Below are 19,065 nucleotides of genomic sequence, written 5' to 3'. Positions count from 1 at the left end.
ATGGCAGGGCATAGCTATCAATAGCGCAGAAGGTACATTGGCACCAGAGCCCAATGGTGTGAGGGGCCCTCTGGACCTCCTTTATGGCTTTTTTTCTCTTCTTAATTGTGGGTAAGAGGCCCATTTTCTTTGCTTGCTTTAAAGCTCATGGCACCCTTGTTAAGGCACTGGTCCTGATGAACCCTGAGTGTTCCTCTCACAGAGCCATGCTGAGTAGCTTTGAGGAGGAGTGATGCCTCACATTGCCTAAACTTGAAGAGGAATATGACATTTTATGGAACCCTCCCCAAGTGGTGTAAAGTTTACGTAGAACCAAAGAACCCCTGGATTGATTGCACAGATAACAGCGACACGCCACAGGTGGAATCTCCATCTCAACCTTCAAAATATTTTCTTAAATTTAAAAGCCTGGCATGACTAGGCATCCTCTCCTGCTATCCTCCTATACTCGACTCCACGTTCTGTGGACCAGCCGTCTCCTGAATACCATACTCTGTGCTCTACTTAGAGAGCACAGAATATGCATTCATGACATCAGGTTTTGGAGTTCTCATGTCAGCCAAGGGTCTGAGGCTACTCATACCAAAGGTCGACCGTGGAAAGGCTGTTGTCATTACAAGTGACGGCATTACTCTCATTTCACAACCTTCTCTAGGTCTACGGGTGGGAGATAGACCAGGCCGCCATCATCAGCCATGAACTTGGCCAAGACATTTGGAGACCAAATGGAGGTGCAGGAAGACTGGTGACACAATAGCAGTCACTAACTACATCAGGCGTCACCGAATCGGACCTTTAGGAGTAACTATTCCATCAGGAGTTTATTTACATTGTAAGAGTCATCACATTACAGTTATGTTTTGTTTCTATTATATATTTCTGTATATTTCTGCATTCAGTGTAAACTTTGTTTCATTTCTTTAAATATTGAATAAATGTAAATATATATATTTTTATAAATACATGTTTAAATATATATATATCTATACATAAAAAGAAAAGGCCATGAAATCCAGCAGATATGGTATGTAATGCACAATGCTACCCTAACACTTGCACCCACCATGTTTTTCTTTCGGTCTGCCTTCATTTTGTGTTCCGTGTCACAAACAAAGTGAAGATGTACTGAGCATGGCAGGTGGTGTGAGTTATGAGTGCTTCCTGCTTTGTATGCCATAACCGGGTGAATTTAGTTTTTTTCCAGTATAGCATTCTCTGATCCATACCTAGCCTTTAAATGTGTTTTTCGGTGAATTTTCAGGTTAATGATATATCATATTAACCTGGCTTATATCCTTTCCAGAATACAGAGAACCAGGCAGAATTGTATCAACACAAAAATGAAGTGAAGAAGAAACCAGATGAGGAAACCATAAGCTTAAATCCATAAAAAGTATTTAATTAAGTTCCAGGATACAGGATCCCACAGCAGCAGGTCTGAACAGCATAACATCCAAGAAGAAACTGTCTAAAATACAAGTATAAATAAAGCACTGTGATACTTGAAAAGAAACATGCATCCGTGCGCAGACCAAAGGCATCTGCCCGTGATGCACATTTCAAGAATGAACAGAATGTCAAAGACAATGCTGTTCTGGCACGCATGGTGTGCTGAACGCGTGAGCAGGAAGGGAGAAGAACAGCACTCACGCTCATGCACTGACTGCACGAGAGAACGTCTACAAAGACATTAAACATTATGGTACAGCACCTTCCCCCTTATAAAAAAACCCAAAAGCATGAGCTAATAAACTTTACAAAGAACTAATCGACATAAAAGTCCTTAAACTTTGCAGGCATACCCACATTTTGTGCAAACCTTTGTGGAACCACAGATGAAGATCCCTCTTCTAATTTATCCCCTTGAGAAGTTATAGAGGTTGACACATCCAGACTGACATTAACCTCGTTAGATACAGAACCAGAATTGCTTGAACTTGGGCCCACCAAGTCAGATCCTGAAAAATCCAAAAAATCTGAATCTTCCTTCTTTCTTGCTTGCTCTTTAGAAACTTGTACCTAGTCTCTTTTATTCCACCATCCTTTTCCTTTTAAAAATGCAGATCCCTTGGATACTCTCTCAACTATCACCGGAAGAGACCATTTGGACTCTCCTTTCTTTACTCTTTTGGGAATTTTTACCAAAACAAGATCACCAAATTTCAACTTACTAACCTGAACTCTATGGGGCAGATTTATAATAACTGGTGCATCCCTGCATATCAGCAGGGATGCGCCAGTTATTATGCGCCACAGCTGCGCAACCATGGATGCGCCGCATTTATAATGCGGCGCACCATGGGGCAAAAACGGCACAGATGCGTGACGCATCTGTGCTGTAAAAGTGGCGCATTGCTGGAGTTGCGTCGCAAGCGCGACGCAGCTCTAGCAATGCTCTGGGGGGCCCTATCTGTACAATGCTGCGTCAATCCTTACGCCTGCTTCAAGCAGGCACAGGGTTTTGACGCAGCATGGGCCTAAAAGTGACTGAGTGAAATCTTGTAGATTTCACTCAGCCACTTTTAGGAGGCGTTCCTGCGCCGGAACGCCCCCACCTGCCCTGGAACGCCTACATGTGGCGCAGGGCTTTACAACGTGACGCATCTCCCAGATGCGTCACGTTGTAAATACCCCGCACCATGGCGCAGGATTTGCGCCGCTGCTGCGTCACAAAAGTGACGCAACGGCGGCGCAAAAGTGGCGCAAGTGCAACATAAATCTGCCCCTATGTCTGCGATCAATAGGTGTTTTACTCTGTTGTTGTTTTGTTTCAACTCTAGCAGCTACACCCTCCAACCATTGATGAGATCCTTGTTTGTTCATGTTCCTAACCCAGTCTGGGCAAAAAGAACACCTAGGTAACGTTTTTTGCAATAAAAGAAAAGGAGAAACACCGGTGAAGCTGTGGGGTGCAAGTAAATATGACAACACTTTTTTCACTAAAAACTCTTTGACATCCCACCCCATTATTGAAGCTGTCTGGACACCTTCTTCGAGAAAGCGATTCATTCGCTCCACAAGTCCATTGACAGAGGGAGAGTAAAAAGCTGTGGTTAAATGTCTGATAGAATGTTCATCCAAAAATGCACACATCTTTCTTGATACAAAGTGTGTCGTTATCAGAAACCAATTCTTTGGGTACACCTTCAATGAAAAATATTCTGCTCAAACATCTAATAACTGAGTCAATGTCAGGATGCGATGTGAATTTGAAATAGATTCACTTGCTGAAATAATCAACAACCACCATGAGGAAGCGTTGATCTGAGGGCAATAACTCAAAGGGTCCTGCAAAATCCAGCTCAATTTTACTCCAAGCTTCCTCAGGCAGAGGAATAGGCATTAGGGGTGTTTCATGTCTTTTCCAATGCTTATCAGACACTAAACAGATCGGACAATCCTCAACAAACCTTTCAACTTGTGCCTCCAAGGACGGCCACCCAAAAAATTGTTTCAACGCTTTGCATGTGCTTGAAACCCCTAAGTGACCAACATGAGCTTCCTTGATGAGTGACAATCTTAGGGAAACAGGTGGAACACACCGATCTCCTCTCACTAACACTCCTTCCACTAAGGGCAATTCTTCTGAAACTTGTAAAAAAGGTCATAAAGAAGATTCCATACTTCTCACCATAGGCCAACCCTTCTTCAACAAATCAGCCACAGTGACTAAAACAGGATACAATGAAAAGGCCTTCAGCTACTCTTCATGTGAAACTGATGCAGAATTCGATACAATTTCATCAAATAGTGCAACAACACACTCCTCAGAACTGACATCCTCTTTAACATCATCCTGAACTGGTAGTCTGGAGAGACAGCCAGCTCTGACATTTTTTCCACCTGGTATGTATTTTAAAGTGAAATTGTGCTCTTGTAACTTGGACAAAATCCTTACCAAACTAGAAGATGCTTTTCCAGATCTATTCCCATTCAACAAATGTAACAATGGTCTGTGATCAGTGAACATGAGGAAATCCTGTTCACATAAAAAAAATTTGAACTTTTCGACAGCCCATGAACAAGCTATGACCTCACGCTCTATGGTGCTGTAACGTGCCTCCGCAGTAGATAGACAGCGTGATGCAAAAGCAACTGTGCGATCTTTACCTTGAATGCTCTGTGATAAAACCGCACCCAACCCAATCTGATTTGAATCCACGGTAAGGATATACTCTTTATCAGGTTGAAAAGGAGAAAGTGCAGGCCCTGAAATAATTAACTGTTTCACAGCCTCAAAAGTAGCCTGTGTGTCATCATTCCAGATACATTTCACACCCTTCTTTAGCAGCTCTCTCAAAGGCTGTACTAGAAATGAATACCTGTACACAAGCTGTGAATACTACTCACTCAAACCCAAAAATGAGCGTAGAGAATCCTTATCTCTGGGAATTGGTGCATCCTGAATAGCTTTTATCAATGAAAGTTTTGGTGAAATACCTTTAGAACTAATAGAATGACCCACAGGATCAAATTATTGAACATTAAACTGGCATTTGTCCAACCTCAGGGTAATTCCACATTAAGTAAATTTACCAAGAACTTCGTTTAGTATATTGTCATGCTCAGCCATGGTTCCAGCATAGATGAGCACATCATCCTGGTAGGCCTGCACACCAGTACTGCCCTCCAAGATGGTGTCCATCAATCACTGAAAAACACTGGCAGCAGACGCCAGTCCAATAGGAAGTCTAGTGAACTTGTAGGCACCAAAAGGTGTAATAAATGTGGTGAACATCTGAGAGTCAGGATGAAGAGAAATTTGATGGTACGGCGATTTCAAATCTAGAAGTGAAAAGTACCGCAAACCACCTATTTTAGCCAACAACTCCTGAATTCTGGGTAATGGGTGACTCTCAACGCCAAAGCATTTGTTGATACTGCGCAAGTCTGCATATAATCTAATACTCTTATCTTTTTTGCGAACGACAACTATGGGGCTGACCCATTCAGATGCCTCTGCCTTAACAATCACACCTTCAAAGGACATTTTGTCAAGCAAAGATTTAAGTTCACCCCTGACATTTAACGGAACAGGGTGAACTTTGTGGGTAACTGGTGTAGAATGTTTTTTAACACAATGTTATGTAAGTAGTTTGTAACACAACCTGAAGAGTCACTAAACATAGCTGGATTTTTTTTTTCTATAAAGCCATGTCAGACTCCTCAACAGAGCAAACCGGGGTAATGAGGTAATCATGAATCCTGACAAGGGGGATCACCACCCAGAACTAAATAAATTCCTAATTTTGCAAGATCCTTCCACCCAACAATAGCTTTACCCTTGTTGGCAACATACATCTTAGTTTGCAGCGTCCTACCTAAGTAAGTGATAAAATCAATGAAAACGCTTACTATATCAATTTCTTGTTCACCATCTGCTTTGGGATGTACATCAGAAAGATGCACATTTGCTCCAACACCCCACTTAGAATAGAATAATACATCAGAAAAAATGGCGATTGGAACACCAGAGTCACACATCATGTCCAGGGTGAGCATCCCTGCTATGGTAACTTGACAAATGGGATCCTTAATTTCTTTGTCTGAAATGTGGAGAACATCAAGGTTAAGTACTAAACTTGACAAGTCAAGAGTCTCACTGTCCAAAGATGCATCAATAGAACGTTCAATGCCTTTAGCAACTGTTAGAACTTCATTGAGCGATGGATCTCTGAAACATAGCAACTTCTCTTGTATCTTCTTTGATGAACAGCCATAAACAAACTGGTCTTGCAAGTATACATACAATGAAGCACCAAAGTTGCAGTTGGTAGCTAAATGTCTCAAGACAGATAAATAATCCTCCATGGACAAATCAGAGGTTTGTTTTCTTTTCGCAAAATTAAAACGTTCCAGAAGAATACTTGGCTCATCACTGAACTTCTTTTGCAGACGAGCTTTCGCTTCCAGAAATACATCCCATTCATCCTCCTCATCAGTGGGTGCTGGTATTGTGGCCAAATTGCCAAATACCTGTTGCCCTTTACGACCCAAATGACTAAAGAGAATAGCAGCTTTGCGTTTTGCCACGTATTCATCAGCACCAACAGCAATTAAATAGTTCTGAAACGCTCTGATCCACAGCATCCATTTCACAGGAGGCTTACCAGGACGCTCCAGAAATAAAGCAAATGAGCCAAAGAATTGGGTGCAGGGTTAGCAGCGGCCATGGCTACTCAACAGTTAAGCTAATTAGATAAAATCAAATAGAATACTTACAAGGTGTGCCTGTCATAGTTGAAGACAGGCCAAAAGCGCCGCTGAATAACCAGAGCAAAGCTGAGATCATGAAAAGGCTCCCAAGCACACCTCTGTAAACGCATCAAATGGTACCTTGATGAAGAAAACTCTTAAAGATGAAGTAATGGAGATCACCAGCTTGAATCTGTTAACAGGGGTTCCTTACCTTGAATAGTTAAATCCACATTAATCCATAAGAGTAGGAGATCATGTGACCAAACTGTAAAGCTCCTAGTGCTTTATTTCAGCAGTGCCAATAAAAAGTAAAACTTTCAAATGTAGAACTTTCAAAAGAGAAAGGGCAGGAAAGCAGGACTGTGGGCTCCCCAACGCGGGTTTTCATTCCATAATCGTCGCCAAAATGTGTTACAGAGATCCAGACAGACTTGTACCAACACAGGAATGAAGTGAAGAGGAAACCAGAAGCTGAAATCCATAAAAAGTATTTAATTAGGTTCCAGGATTAGGGATCCCACAGCAGCAGGTCTGAACAGCATAACATCCAAGAAGAAACTGTCACAACTGTCTACAATACAAGTATAAATAATGCACTGTGATACCTGAAAAGAAACATGCATCTGCGCGCAGACCAAAGGCATCTGTGCACTGATGCACATTTCAAGGATAAACAGAATGTAAAAGACAATGCTGTTCTAGCGCGCGTGGTGTGCAGAGCACGTGAGCAGGAAGGGAGAAGAACAGCACTCACGCGTGTCCACTCACTGCACGTGAGAACATGTACAAACACATTAAACATTGTGGTACAACAAAGGTACACACAGCCTAGGGCCAAACACAGCAGGGGGTAGTCACATGCCAGACAAACCCTGCCACAAACATCGTAGAGCTGTATGCAGCAGGAGATGGCCATAGATCTTGGACTAAGGCCAGTCCATGTCCTCAAAGCCCACAGACAGTCAATCCCTGCTGCAAAAGGCTTTCATCCATGCACAGTGAGGGTTGGCAGGGGTCCCTAGCTTTTTTGACCTTCCTCTTTAATTTTAGCCCCACATGTCTGATCTTATTGGACCCTGATATTTGTGAGTCAGGGTTAATTTGTTAAGTGCCGACCTAATTTCATGCAGATTCATTAAACAACACCAACTTCCAATCCCCAAAACTGATCTGGTGTCTGAAATGCTGAGAGTGAATTAAGTAATAGAATGTTGTTGGTGTGTGGTCTGCAATGGAAGTTAGGACATTGATACGGATAAAGGGGGGATGGAGCCCTGACAAGACCTACCTGCAGTTGCTGCAACCTATGGGTCAAACATGAAATAAGAAACGTACCTCCTACTTCACACACATGTTTTTTGTTGCTGTGCCATGCCCGGAGTGATCACAGGATGTTGTGCCAATGCCAGTCCTTGATCCTGGTTACTCGTTCCAAAGTTATCAGCTCTGGACCCGAGCAGGTTTTTTATTTTGAAGAGGAGAGCCACTCTGGCTGTAACACGGCATACCACAACCTTCTCTCCAAAAAATGCGAACTATTTTAGACAGCCCCAGGCCCCTGTTACTTACCTGTGCCCTTGGTCTGCTGTCACTCTTTAAGCAGCATGTGTGGCACATGCGCTGGAGGACTGCAGTCCCGAAGTGCTCTAACATTCTCTAAACACAATAAAAGACACACGAGGCACACAAAAGCATAAGCTGTGTATCTTTTCACAGCATGCTGCAGATCCACGTGACCTGATGTCACAGAATCATGAGTTGTGAGTCTCGGGACTCTGTGATGTGAGGTCACATGCTCAGTAGCATCAAGAGATTGACAAGCAGCCCCTGAAGTACAAGGCTGATGCCATACACGCCTGGGGTTGCTTTATAATATGGCGCTGCTTCACGTCATCAGTGGGTGGTCCAGGGACATCTTAAGGATTTTGGGGGCCCTGGGCCAAATATATTTTGGGGGACCCTGTTTGGAACGCTTAGAATTTAGGATCAAATGTCACCTCTTTCATGCCCTTTTTGGTCTGACAGTGCACCGGCACACTGGTCCAAATTCTAAATGTTTTTAAATCTAAAATTCAGGGATAGTGAGGTGTGTTTTCCATATTCTAACAGCAGCAGCTCCCTAATATTACTGCAAATATCTCTGAGATCCCCTCCAATTTCTCATCTGTGATGTCCTGTTTTGATCTAAAGAATTGTTTTATGGATGTTGCATGAAACATAAAAGCAACATTTCTCTGCAAAATGACTATAATAGACTCTCACACTTCAATCACATTCAAAATAAATTGAAGGAAAACGGTATTTAAAACCATCTGTTTAAGAACTATTTAAGGTCATCAGAGCAAGACGCTCTACAGAACATAGCTGGCTCTATCAGAGCCCCCCAGAAAGGCTGGGACCCTGGGCTAGAGCCCACTTTGCCCATGCCATGAAACGCCTCTGGGGAGGTCCCTGAGGACCCCCGTGTATTGCAGGCCAGGGCTGGTGCCATGCCAGCCCCTCGTATGCTAGATTCACCAACGATCAGGCAGCACATGCGCAATAGCACCTATGTCTCCTAAAGCTGACTGACTTGTGACTGGTAGTAAGGGTATTACAGTCATGATTGTTTCAAACGAAATGTTAATGGTAATTGCTCTTTGAAATTACCATCCCCATTACTCAAAATATTAGGAGGGCGAAACCCTTGCGCCTAGCATCAGCAGCTGCTGCTGCTTGAGGGGCTAGAGACTCTTGTATGAAGACCCTGCCCTCAAACTATGGCATTTTTTTTGTGTTGTAATATTTTATTGAGAACGAGATCACATAACATGTACACAGGTTGTAACAGAATACTATATGCAGTACATTTTAATGGAGAGGAGTGGAGAGGAATGAGGGGAAAAAGGCGGGGAGTCAAGGGGAGAGATCACATGGCACACACAATGCTGATGTTCCCTGTGCTTCATGTCCCTTCAGGTGTCAGATGTCAGTGAGCCATTCAGCCAGTGCTCCCGGGGACGGAGGGGGTGGAGATGAGGGCCCTGTCAGTCGGCTGCAAGAAGAAGGTAGGGGAAGGCATGACCCTGGCGTTGGGGTGACATAGACAACGGAAATGGGAGAGGGATCGAGCGCGAGCAGTTGAAAGGGGCTCCGTTCCATCGGGCTAATGCGTTCCAGTGGGGTGGGCGTGTTCCCTATCTCAACCGATTAAGTGGAGTGGAGGTGGCAAGGGGATACTGCAGGGCAGAGGGGGTCCACACACATACATGGCCGAGGGGGAGGGGGGGAGGGGTGTGGGGCAGGGATGGTAAAAAGGAGAGGGTGAGAGGATGAGGCGAGTGGAGTCAAGGTAAGGGGGAGGAGGTGAGGAAGGAAACAAGACGGGGTGTCACGTTGAGGGGGAAGGGTGGGGAGGATAGAGGAGATGGAGGGGGAGATGCATAGTGTGGGTGGTGGGGCTGGTCCGGCACAGAGCCTCCTAATTTCATGACAAGGAGTTCTAACAGTGTCCGCTGGCAAGCGAGTCTCAGCACTTGGGGAGTGGGGGATGTGGCGGTAACAAATCTCAGAGATCTTCTCGTAGGAAGGGTGCCCATGTTTGCATGAACACCTCTGCCTGGTCCTGCATGTTGTATATAACATGTTGGGGTTTCTCTGTCTGTATTATTTCTACCGTCCAGTCCCCCTGCGATGGAGGCGTGGGTTACCTCCACTGGCAGAGTATACATATCTTGGCCATGGCTAATGTCATGTGGAGGAGGCAGAAGTGTGGACAGGAGAGGTCTGGGGTACCCCCGACATCATGCAGGAGGATGACAGGGGTGGGGGGGAGGAATTGTGGCGTGGATGTCTCCAGGGTATTCCTGACGGCTGTCTAGAAGGGCAGCACCGAGGAGCATTTGCATAGGATGTGAGGAAGGTCACAGTGGGTGGCCGGGCATCTCCAACAATTGGCATGAGGTAGGAGTCCCACTCTGTTCAATCTCAACGGGGTCTAGTGCTATTCGTGAAGTGTCTTGAAGAGGCAGAATTTCAAGCAGGCTTCCTGGGTTCCCTAGTCCAGGGCTTCCATGGTGTCAACCCAATCATCCTCCTCAACTGTTATCAGTAGGTGGGTCTGCCATTTGTGTGAGGGCTGTGTAGGAGAGGTTGGGAGAAGAGGTGATGTGTGAGTGTACTATAAATTCAAAACAACTCTCCCTTATGATGACCCCACGTGGTGAGGTAAGACACCACTCGCGAAGTCTGTAGGGACCATGTGGGTGGGACTAGCCAGCTTCTCAAGCAGAGTTGCAACTGCAAATGGTGCCATGCTTGTTGTGGGTGAAGACCAAATTCCTCCCTCAGGTGGTCGAAAGGTTTCAGGTCCCCATCATCCAGGACATGGTCCGGATTGCATATGCCCACCTCTATCCACAGGGTCCAGTAGGGGACTCAACCATCAATGCGTAAGCTGTCTTTGTTCCATAATGGCGCCTTATCATGGAGGCACGGGTCCACCTCAAATATGCGGTGTGCACATTGCCAAGCATTTTGGGTGGACTGTAGCACAGGGAGTGGCTGAAGAGAGTCGCCCCCGTAATGAAGGACGAGTCCCTGGCTGCCATAAAGCAGTAGGAGTTCTCTGTGGACCCACTGCTGTGGTTCCAGAGTACCAGGGAGCAGGTATGCTAGTTGTGCGAGATGGAGGGCTAGGGCATAATGTTTTACAGATAGTAGGCCCCCACATGAGCACCGTACCATGAGTTTGGCCGCGAGGAGCCCCACATGAAGGGCTGGACCTGGGAGTCTGTGAGGCATAAAGTGACCAAAGGCACCATTACGGGGAGCATGCCTAGCGCATATGTGAAGTGCGGTAGCATGACCATCCTCATTGCTTGTACCCTGCCCCAAATAGAGAACCCTAGTCTAGTTTCATCTGGGCAATCAGGGGGTCTAAATTGTCCGCGACCATCCTCTCCATTTTGCTATTGACTAGGATCCCCAGCTATTTAAGGCATGAGGACTTCCAGTGAAAAGGAAATCCATGGATTGCTGCTTTCATGGTACAGGTTGAGAGAGGCAGGCCATCAGTCCTATCCTAGTTTACTTTGTAACCACACAGGGCTGGGAAGCTGTCTATGACTGTAGAGCTGGTAAGGAGCGGCATAGGTTCGTAAGGGTGAGCAGGACATTGTCCGCATATAGGTAGACTTTGGAGAGCCCGCCAGTGAGGGGCATGCCTGTGATGTGGTGTGAATGAAGTATGGTGGATGCTTGGGACATGGCCAGGAGGGACACTCTGGATCTGGAAGGAGTCAGAAAGAAAACCCCCACAGTTGACCTGGGCCTTTTGGCAGTCATACAGCAGTCGCACCTTGGCTATGAATTGGTCCCCCATGTCAAACCTTTTCATAGTTGCGAAGAGGTAACCCCATTTGATGCAGTCAAACGCTTTTTCAGGATTTAGGGAGAGGGCCACCGCTTCGCCCGACATGTCTTAGGCTGCCCATAGGGTATGGATGAGGGTGCGGAGATGGCTCCTAGAGGAGTGGCCCAGGATGAAGCCCACCTGCGTGAAACTATTACATTATTAAGGACCCCCATGAATATGCAGCAAGATTGTGGCAATAGTTGCAAGCCATTTCTTGCTCTTGCAGAGGGGGAGTTTTGTCATGGGACGTAAGATTGCCTGTGACCATGGAGGATTAGTTTGGGCCCAACCACCCTCAAATGCACTATCAAGTTGTGTCACCTCAGACTGCTGGGCATGAAGAGCCCATTGAGGAGTATGGGCAATGTTTTGCAAGTAGAAGGAGCTGAGGGGAGTGACATTCTGAGGTGATGTGCTCCAGCATGCAGACCTAAGTATAAGGACATTGCAGGGAAGAAAGCATTACAGATGTGGTGTTATGTAAATAGTGCTGTGGAGTCAGTGGGAAAGGCATGGAATCTCCTTTACAATAAGTGTAACTGGGAAATGAGTCATGGAGCATTAAGCAGTAATACATTTAACAGTGACGGTGTTGTTAGGAGAAGTGCTAATGTGCATAATGTTTTCTCAATTACGGTGGTTAGTCTCCACCTTTTGAGGGTCCTGTATGCCCAGCTGGTGTTAGGGTTCTCTCACAGTTGCACACAGATCCATTTGAATTCAAGTATTACGTGTTCTGGTCTCATAAGTCACTCATGAGCCAGCTGCATTGTTAGAGGGACATGTGCTGCTTGTCAATCAAGAACCCTCGTGAGACCATGAGACCAGACCGGGTTTGAGGAGGACAGCGAGTTAACTGTGAGAGTGCTTGTTAAAGGAATTCCACATATTTTATGGCATGGAGTGACCAGAGGAAAGGGTGACTCTCCTGCTAGTGCCGTGGTCAAGGCAATAGACAGAGGAACTGTGCCAATGTACAGTATCACGAAAATTGAGTCTTTCCTTTCCAGCTCGAGTCACTCAGCATCTGAAGAAAATAGTGTGGTGTTTAGGGGCATAGCAGCACAATTTGTTCACAAGAAAACGACACCAATGCCTTGGATTCCAGACCTGAGTGTCAGAGTGGAGGCGCTTGCTATCTAGATTTTCTCCAAATATATGCACCTTAAATAACCATAGAATATGTGATCACTCTTAGATATGTGACATACAGACTTTATTCATCATATCGTTTTGCTAGAAATATTTGGAAAAATTAATTATTCGTAATACTTTCCATCAAACTTATTCTCAGGGTGTGAGGCTTGTATGTGGAAAATTGCACGAGAATAAACATGACAAAAACATTCAAACCGATACAGTTACAACATAAATAATAATATATATTCAATGTATCAAATAACTCGATTAGGAGTAGTCAAATACCCTCAGAGCCGAACTCAAGGCAATCTTTGCATTCTATGATAGACACTAAAACCCCACCTTTGGAGACTTAAATATTCTCTCAGCCAGGACTACATTGAGTAATTTGACACCTCTACAACTAAGTAGGCTGGGTCTGGGGGCTTAGTGGGCTAATGTGTCCAGTATAAAAGCCTGTGTTTGACCTCAGGTTCAAATCCCGGTGGGCCCACTCAGCCTTTCATCCTTCTGAGGTTGAAAACATGAGTACCATGGAGTTGGGTAACAATAAATGTCTGATATTCAGTGCCAGGAAGCCCTTCAGGGTGAATGTGCGCTTTACAAATACACATGTTATGTTAAGCAGTGAGTATTAGATGTCATGATATATTGAATAAGTATTGTGTTGCATCCAGAGCGAGTCCCACAGAATTGGGATGACCCAAAAATGTTTTTATTTTTAAATGTTGTCCTCCTGGAGAATCCCTCTAGTACCAACCCACAAGGACTACCTTGCCCCCTTCTACCTTGTTTTTAGGTAAACTCAGAGACAGAGACTTGAGTCCTGTAATGGCAGCTGTAACATTTGTCTTCATGCTAAGGCAGTGAATCACGGCCCTCTTTCCCACTGGACTGGTCTCCGTCCCAGAGGTACAGCCAATTAGAATGCTCAATTGCCATTTTGCCCCGTGGGACTTCCTCAAGAGTCCCACAGCACAAATATCTCTATGTTTTACCTTGATTCCCTAAAACGGCTTAACAGATTTACAGCAAATCCACAGCTTTCCGAGTACATTTTTAGCTTTCTGGCAAATTTGGTGTAATTCTCTTCAGCTGTTTTCTCTATATTGCTGTTTAAAAATCCATAAGGAAATTAACTGGGGAAGCTGCTTTTCGGCCCCTCCTTTTTTCGGCACCTACTTGAGAGATAACTGACATTTTCCAGAAAGAACCTGAGGTAGACAAACTTCTTTTCTAGAAAGTTTTGTGAAGATTTGTTGTTTTCGGTGATAAGCTTTTTAAAATTGCCAAATCTTCAGATGTAAATAACTCAGGCCAATTTCCTCAATATTGAGCTCATTGTGGTGGCAAACTCTAGCTACCAAGAGCTACCAAGAGCCATTTCAGCAGGCCTTCTGGCCTCAAAAGGGGTACAACATGCAGGGAGCTGTTTTCCGTTTCTCCCTATGCCAGTCTTCTTCTCTGCTTTGCCCACCACGGGCCCAATGGCATCCTGGCCGTCTTGCAGGGCAACTAGGGAGCAGGGGAGTCCAAGTATTCACCCAAATGGTCCTCATGGATCATAAGGAGAGACCCATCTATTCCTGGGGATCCACTGTAGGGAAAAACTGTAGTCCATCAGGGGCATTAGATGGCTTGTCCTTAGAACTGGCAATTATTCTGATGTTGTTGCAGCCCAGGCACAGGGTCTTGTTCTCTGTCTCTCCCTTGTGCAGGTATTATTTATAAGTGTGAGTGGAAAGTTCTAGATGCCAAGCACCCATGGTCACACCTATGATTCTATAATCTCTCCAACCCTGTCCCAGCCCTCCTGCATAGCATTCTGGGACAACCCAATATGGAAGATCCCTTCTTCTCATGGTCAGAACTCCTGTGCCCACCCAGAGGTGTGGCTATGATAATGGGCAAAATCACCCTTGTGGAACAGCCTCCCCTCCCCCCCGGGTTTGGAGCCGGGTTGGCTAGAGGCACAAATTAGGAGGGGAGGCCTGGTGTTGTATTCACCTGCTTGTGATAGTAAAGGCTTCTTTAAAGCAAAGCTAGTATTGGAGTACAGCCCCCAGGCCAACCTGTCAAGTGAAGGCCAGTACCTGTGCAACCCCAATCCCTTTGTCCAGGCTCTGTGAGCTTTATACATATCATCAAAGGGAAGCCATCCAGCTGCCGGGTGACTGTTGAAAGCTTACATGCTTTTAACAAAATAATTGCATTTTTTAAAGTGTCTTTTGCTCAATATTGAAACAAAAATTTGCTTCACCATTAAATTGGATTTTAAGATAAGTCCTTGAAATATTTCTCTACCTGCTACCAATCTGTATTTAGCATTTAATAAATGTAACAACGTACCCCTATGATTTCCTATGGGAGCTGCCGGCCTAACTACAGTGACAATACATTTTGGGTATATTTCACTCTTAGGGCATATTCAACATCAGATTCTACATGTCCTATTTTCAAATATCGTGCACCCAACCTTGATGGGCAATCAGGCCTACCTAGTGGTGACTAGTAAAATGGGCTTACTTTGACAGGTTGAATTTGCAGTTTAAAACTGCCTCAGTTTGAAGCTACCAGGCTGCGCACAGCTGTATTCTGTCTCGTGCAGTCCACACGCATGCATATACACATACACACACATGTTCACCGGCAACCTGCCCAGTAGACCTTAACCTAGCTGTGCCACAGCAGCCTTACCTTAAAAGGCAGACACTAGCGGTAAACTCACCAGTCCAATTACCATGCAATTACCATGAGGGTATTCATGGTCCTGTAGAAGGCAAACTCAGAAACACATATATCGTCTATGTGGGGCTTGCTAGTGGTAACAGGTGGGCTAGTTGGCCTGAAAGGACCCTCAAGAGCGAAGAGGACTTCTTCCCCCAACCAAGAACGTGCCAGGAGGTACGTTTGCAGAGTAGTGGTAAAAGGGGGCAGGCCTCCGACGAGTTGCAGGCTTTTGATTTTGTTTTTTAATTTTAGGAAGGAAGGCTGTGTGGCCCCCCCTTTCCTTGATGATTTTGGGCCCCGGGGACCCCATTCCCCGTGGCCTGACCCTATTTTTTGTATTTACAAATAAAAAAGGAAAGGGCCCATGTGCCCCTCCCCCCCCCCCCTCCTGAGGCAGATTGAGGCTCCGGGAAAGCCATCCCCGGTGTTAGGCCTTTCCTTTTTTTCAAATTAGAAATGGGGAGGGGGACGTGTGGCCCCCCTCCCCAGGCCGATTTCAGCTTCTGGAACCCCATCCCTCAGGTCCAGGCCATTTTGTTTTTATTTTGATTATTTTTTAAGGTAGGGTGCTGCGCTGCCCCCCTCCCCAGGCCTATTGCGGCTTTGGGGACCCCATCCCCTGGGGCATAGCCAGCTGGTTGTGGGGCCACGGGGGAGACTGAAGCCCCCCTGGAGTCTTGGCTGGCTCCCGTCTCCTGCGGGAGACGGCCTGGCTTTTTGCCCCCAGGTAGCTGCTGACATGCAGCTCCCTGGGGAAAAGAGCAAAGTGTGCCCTTTCTGAAAAAGCAAGAGCAAAGTGTTCTCACTTGTTCAAAGCGAGCACACTGTTTGCTATGGGATGGTGGGAGCACTGATCCCGTCATCCCATAGCAAACTGCAATGTACCGGGGGTGGGCACCCCGGGACATTACTGGAGCCGGCCGGGGGGTGGTGGTCCCCAGGGCCATTTACGACTCCAGGGGGGCTGCACCCCCCTCTCATTTGTAAGTTGCCCCAGGGAGGCGGTGGTCCCTGGGGCTGAGTGGGAGGGCTGAGCCCCCCCCCACACATTATTTTGAAAATAGCCCCGGAAAGATGGCGGTCCCTGGGGCTGCGTGGGGGGAAGTAGCTTCCCCAGGGACAGCAGCAACTGCAGGCCAACCCAGCAAAGCAACAACACAGCAAAAGGGTTGTATGCCTCCTGGCAGTTCTTCCAGCTCTCCTCATCTGCAGGTTCCTTGATCCAAGCAAGTTCTAAAGTTCTGGAGTCTAGGCCCTAATATTTATACTCAGTTTCTCTTTGTTCTTTTGGGCAGAGAGTGTGTGTGCTCAGTTGAAACCAGTTTGGTCCTTTCTGGCCCAGCTCCCTGGCAGGAAGTGGAGACAGCAGTGTCCAAGGCAGACCAGGCCCATTCCATAGCAAGCAAATCTTATCCCACTAATCTAAATGCAGGCCAATTCTATTCAGCTCAGCCCTGACTAATCCAGGAAATGCAGGCCACACCTCGACCCCCTCAGTGCTGTCTGAAGAGAATGCACATCCCCAGCCTCTGTCATTCCAAAGCCAGACAGTCAATCCCCAAACCAGCAGAGGCATACAGAATGGCTAAGCAAGAAAATACCCACTTTCTAAAACACACAAAATCCAGAAGATGCATTTTGTATTCTGAGTTTAAGCATACTAAACTCCACTTTCTATCTGGTCCCCATGGGAAGATATACCTGTAAGATGTTTACAAAGCATTCCCCATTCTATCCTATGGGACAGATTGCCTTTCAATAGTGAAAAACAAATTATACTGTATTTCACTGTCAGGTCAGGTTACACACACCAGTACATGTCCTATCTTTCACATACACTGCACCAGCGGCAGCTCCTCCATTTGGGCGTGGGGGCATCGCCCCACTGCTTTCTCTCAGTGCAAGAAGCAGAAACATAAAATGGTAAAACTACCATTTTATGTTTTTGCTTCTCGCATTGCGAGAAAGCAGAAGTGCCTGGTTGGGGGCGGGCGGGTGGGCAGTCCTGCTCGGGAGCAGGGGGGAGTGGCTTGCTCAATGCTTTGTGCCCTGACTGTTTGGTTGGTCCTCTGGGGCCGACCAAACTAGTCATGCGCACTCTACATTGGGGAGAAAATGGCTTCCCTAAAGAGGCCCGGGTGGGGGGCTGCCCACTGCACCGCACCAATCACAACGCTGCCATTGCACCGTTGTGATTGGCCTAGGGGAGGGGAGGGAGGCTGCCTAGGTTGAACACGGCCAGGAGCAGCAGGAGCTGTGGCGGCGGCGCGTGATCCGGAGGAAGCCAAGGTAAGTTATATATTTTATTTTAATTACCATCCACTCCACCTGCTCGCCGGTCTTGCCGGCCGCGAGTGCCCCAGAAAGTTCACTTAAGAACATGCTATGGAAAGAATCAATCAATCAATCAGTTCATTTGTAAAGCGCACTACTTACCCTTGAGGGTTTCAAGGCGCTGAGGGGGGAGGGGGGGGGGGTCCTGCTTCAAATCGGTCGAAGACCCAGGTCTTGAGTCGTCTCCTGAAGGTCAGCAGGTCTTCGGTTTGTCGTAGTTGAGGGGGAGGGTGTTCCAGGTCTTGGCGGCGCGGTGGGAGAAGGACCTGCCTCCGGATGTAGTTCTACGGATGTGCGGGACCATGGCCAGGGTATGGTCAGCGGAGCGGAGTTTCCTGTTGGGTACGTAGAAGGAGAGTCGACTGTTGAGATAGGCTGGGCCGGTTTTGTGGAGTGCCTTGTGTGCGAGGACCAGGAGCTTGAAGGAGATTCTTCTGTAGACGGGGATGGGGGGTGATGTGGTCGCGGTGCGGTACGTCGAGGATTAGGCGTACAGAGGCGTTCTGGATTCTCTGCAGTCTGTTGATGAGCTTGGACGAGGCTCCGGCATAGAGGGCGTTTCAGTAGACGAGTCTGCTGCTGACTAGGGCCTGGGTGACTGTTTTCCTCATGTCTGTTGGGATCCAACTGTAGATCTTGCTGAGCATACGGAGGGTGTTGAAGCAGGTGGAGGAGACTGCGTTGACTTGTTTGGTCATGGTGAGTTTAGAGTCGAGGATGACTCCCAGGTTGCGTGTGTGGTTGGTAGGAGGTCCCCAGTGATGCGGGCCACCAGCAGTCATCCCATGCTGAGGGGTTGGGCCCGAGGATGAGGATCTCCGTCTTGTCTGAGTTCAGCTTAATTCAGCTTTCCTTCATCCAGTCGGCGACGGCCTTCATTCCCTGGTGTAGGTTGGATTTAGCGGTGAGGGGGTCCTTGGTGAGGGAGAGGATCAGCTGCATGTCATCGGTGTAGGAGATTATGTTGAGGTCGTGCTGTCAGGCGATGCGTGCGAGTGGTGCCATGTAGACGTTGAACAGCGTCGGGCTGAGGGAGGATCCCTGTGGAACGCCGCAGATGATCTCGGAGGCTTCTCTTGGATTCTGGCAGCGTGGAGGCATGGTGTGGGAGCAGTGCCCTCACAAGTGAAGGAAGAGAGCCTAAAGCAGCATTTAGTCTTCCTTGGCAGGAGACTACTCACCAGGGAACAGAGGTAGAGTGCCATAGAGCGAGAATACTTTCGCTGTGGTCTGGGCACTGAAGAAGCTAAGACCCTACCTGTTTGGGA

The 19,065-nt window shown here is 46.8% G+C and overlaps 1 long non-coding RNA gene across 1 annotated transcript in view; it reads right to left on the bottom strand.

The window, feature by feature from the left end:
- The window catches only part of LOC146789425 (uncharacterized), a 114,853-nt gene that overhangs the window by 82,034 nt on the left and 13,754 nt on the right, over positions 1-19,065 (bottom strand). The window contains exon 2 of the long non-coding RNA XR_014969797.1: positions 6,410-6,669. This is a non-coding gene — a long non-coding RNA (uncharacterized LOC146789425). The remainder of the gene's footprint in view (positions 1-6,409; positions 6,670-19,065) is intronic.

This window comes from Triturus cristatus, chromosome 10, assembly GCF_964204655.1.
Source record: "Triturus cristatus chromosome 10, aTriCri1.1, whole genome shotgun sequence".
In the NCBI taxonomy this organism is placed as follows: Eukaryota; Metazoa; Chordata; class Amphibia; order Caudata; family Salamandridae; genus Triturus; species Triturus cristatus.
This window is presented reverse-complemented; position numbering and strand designations above follow the sequence as displayed.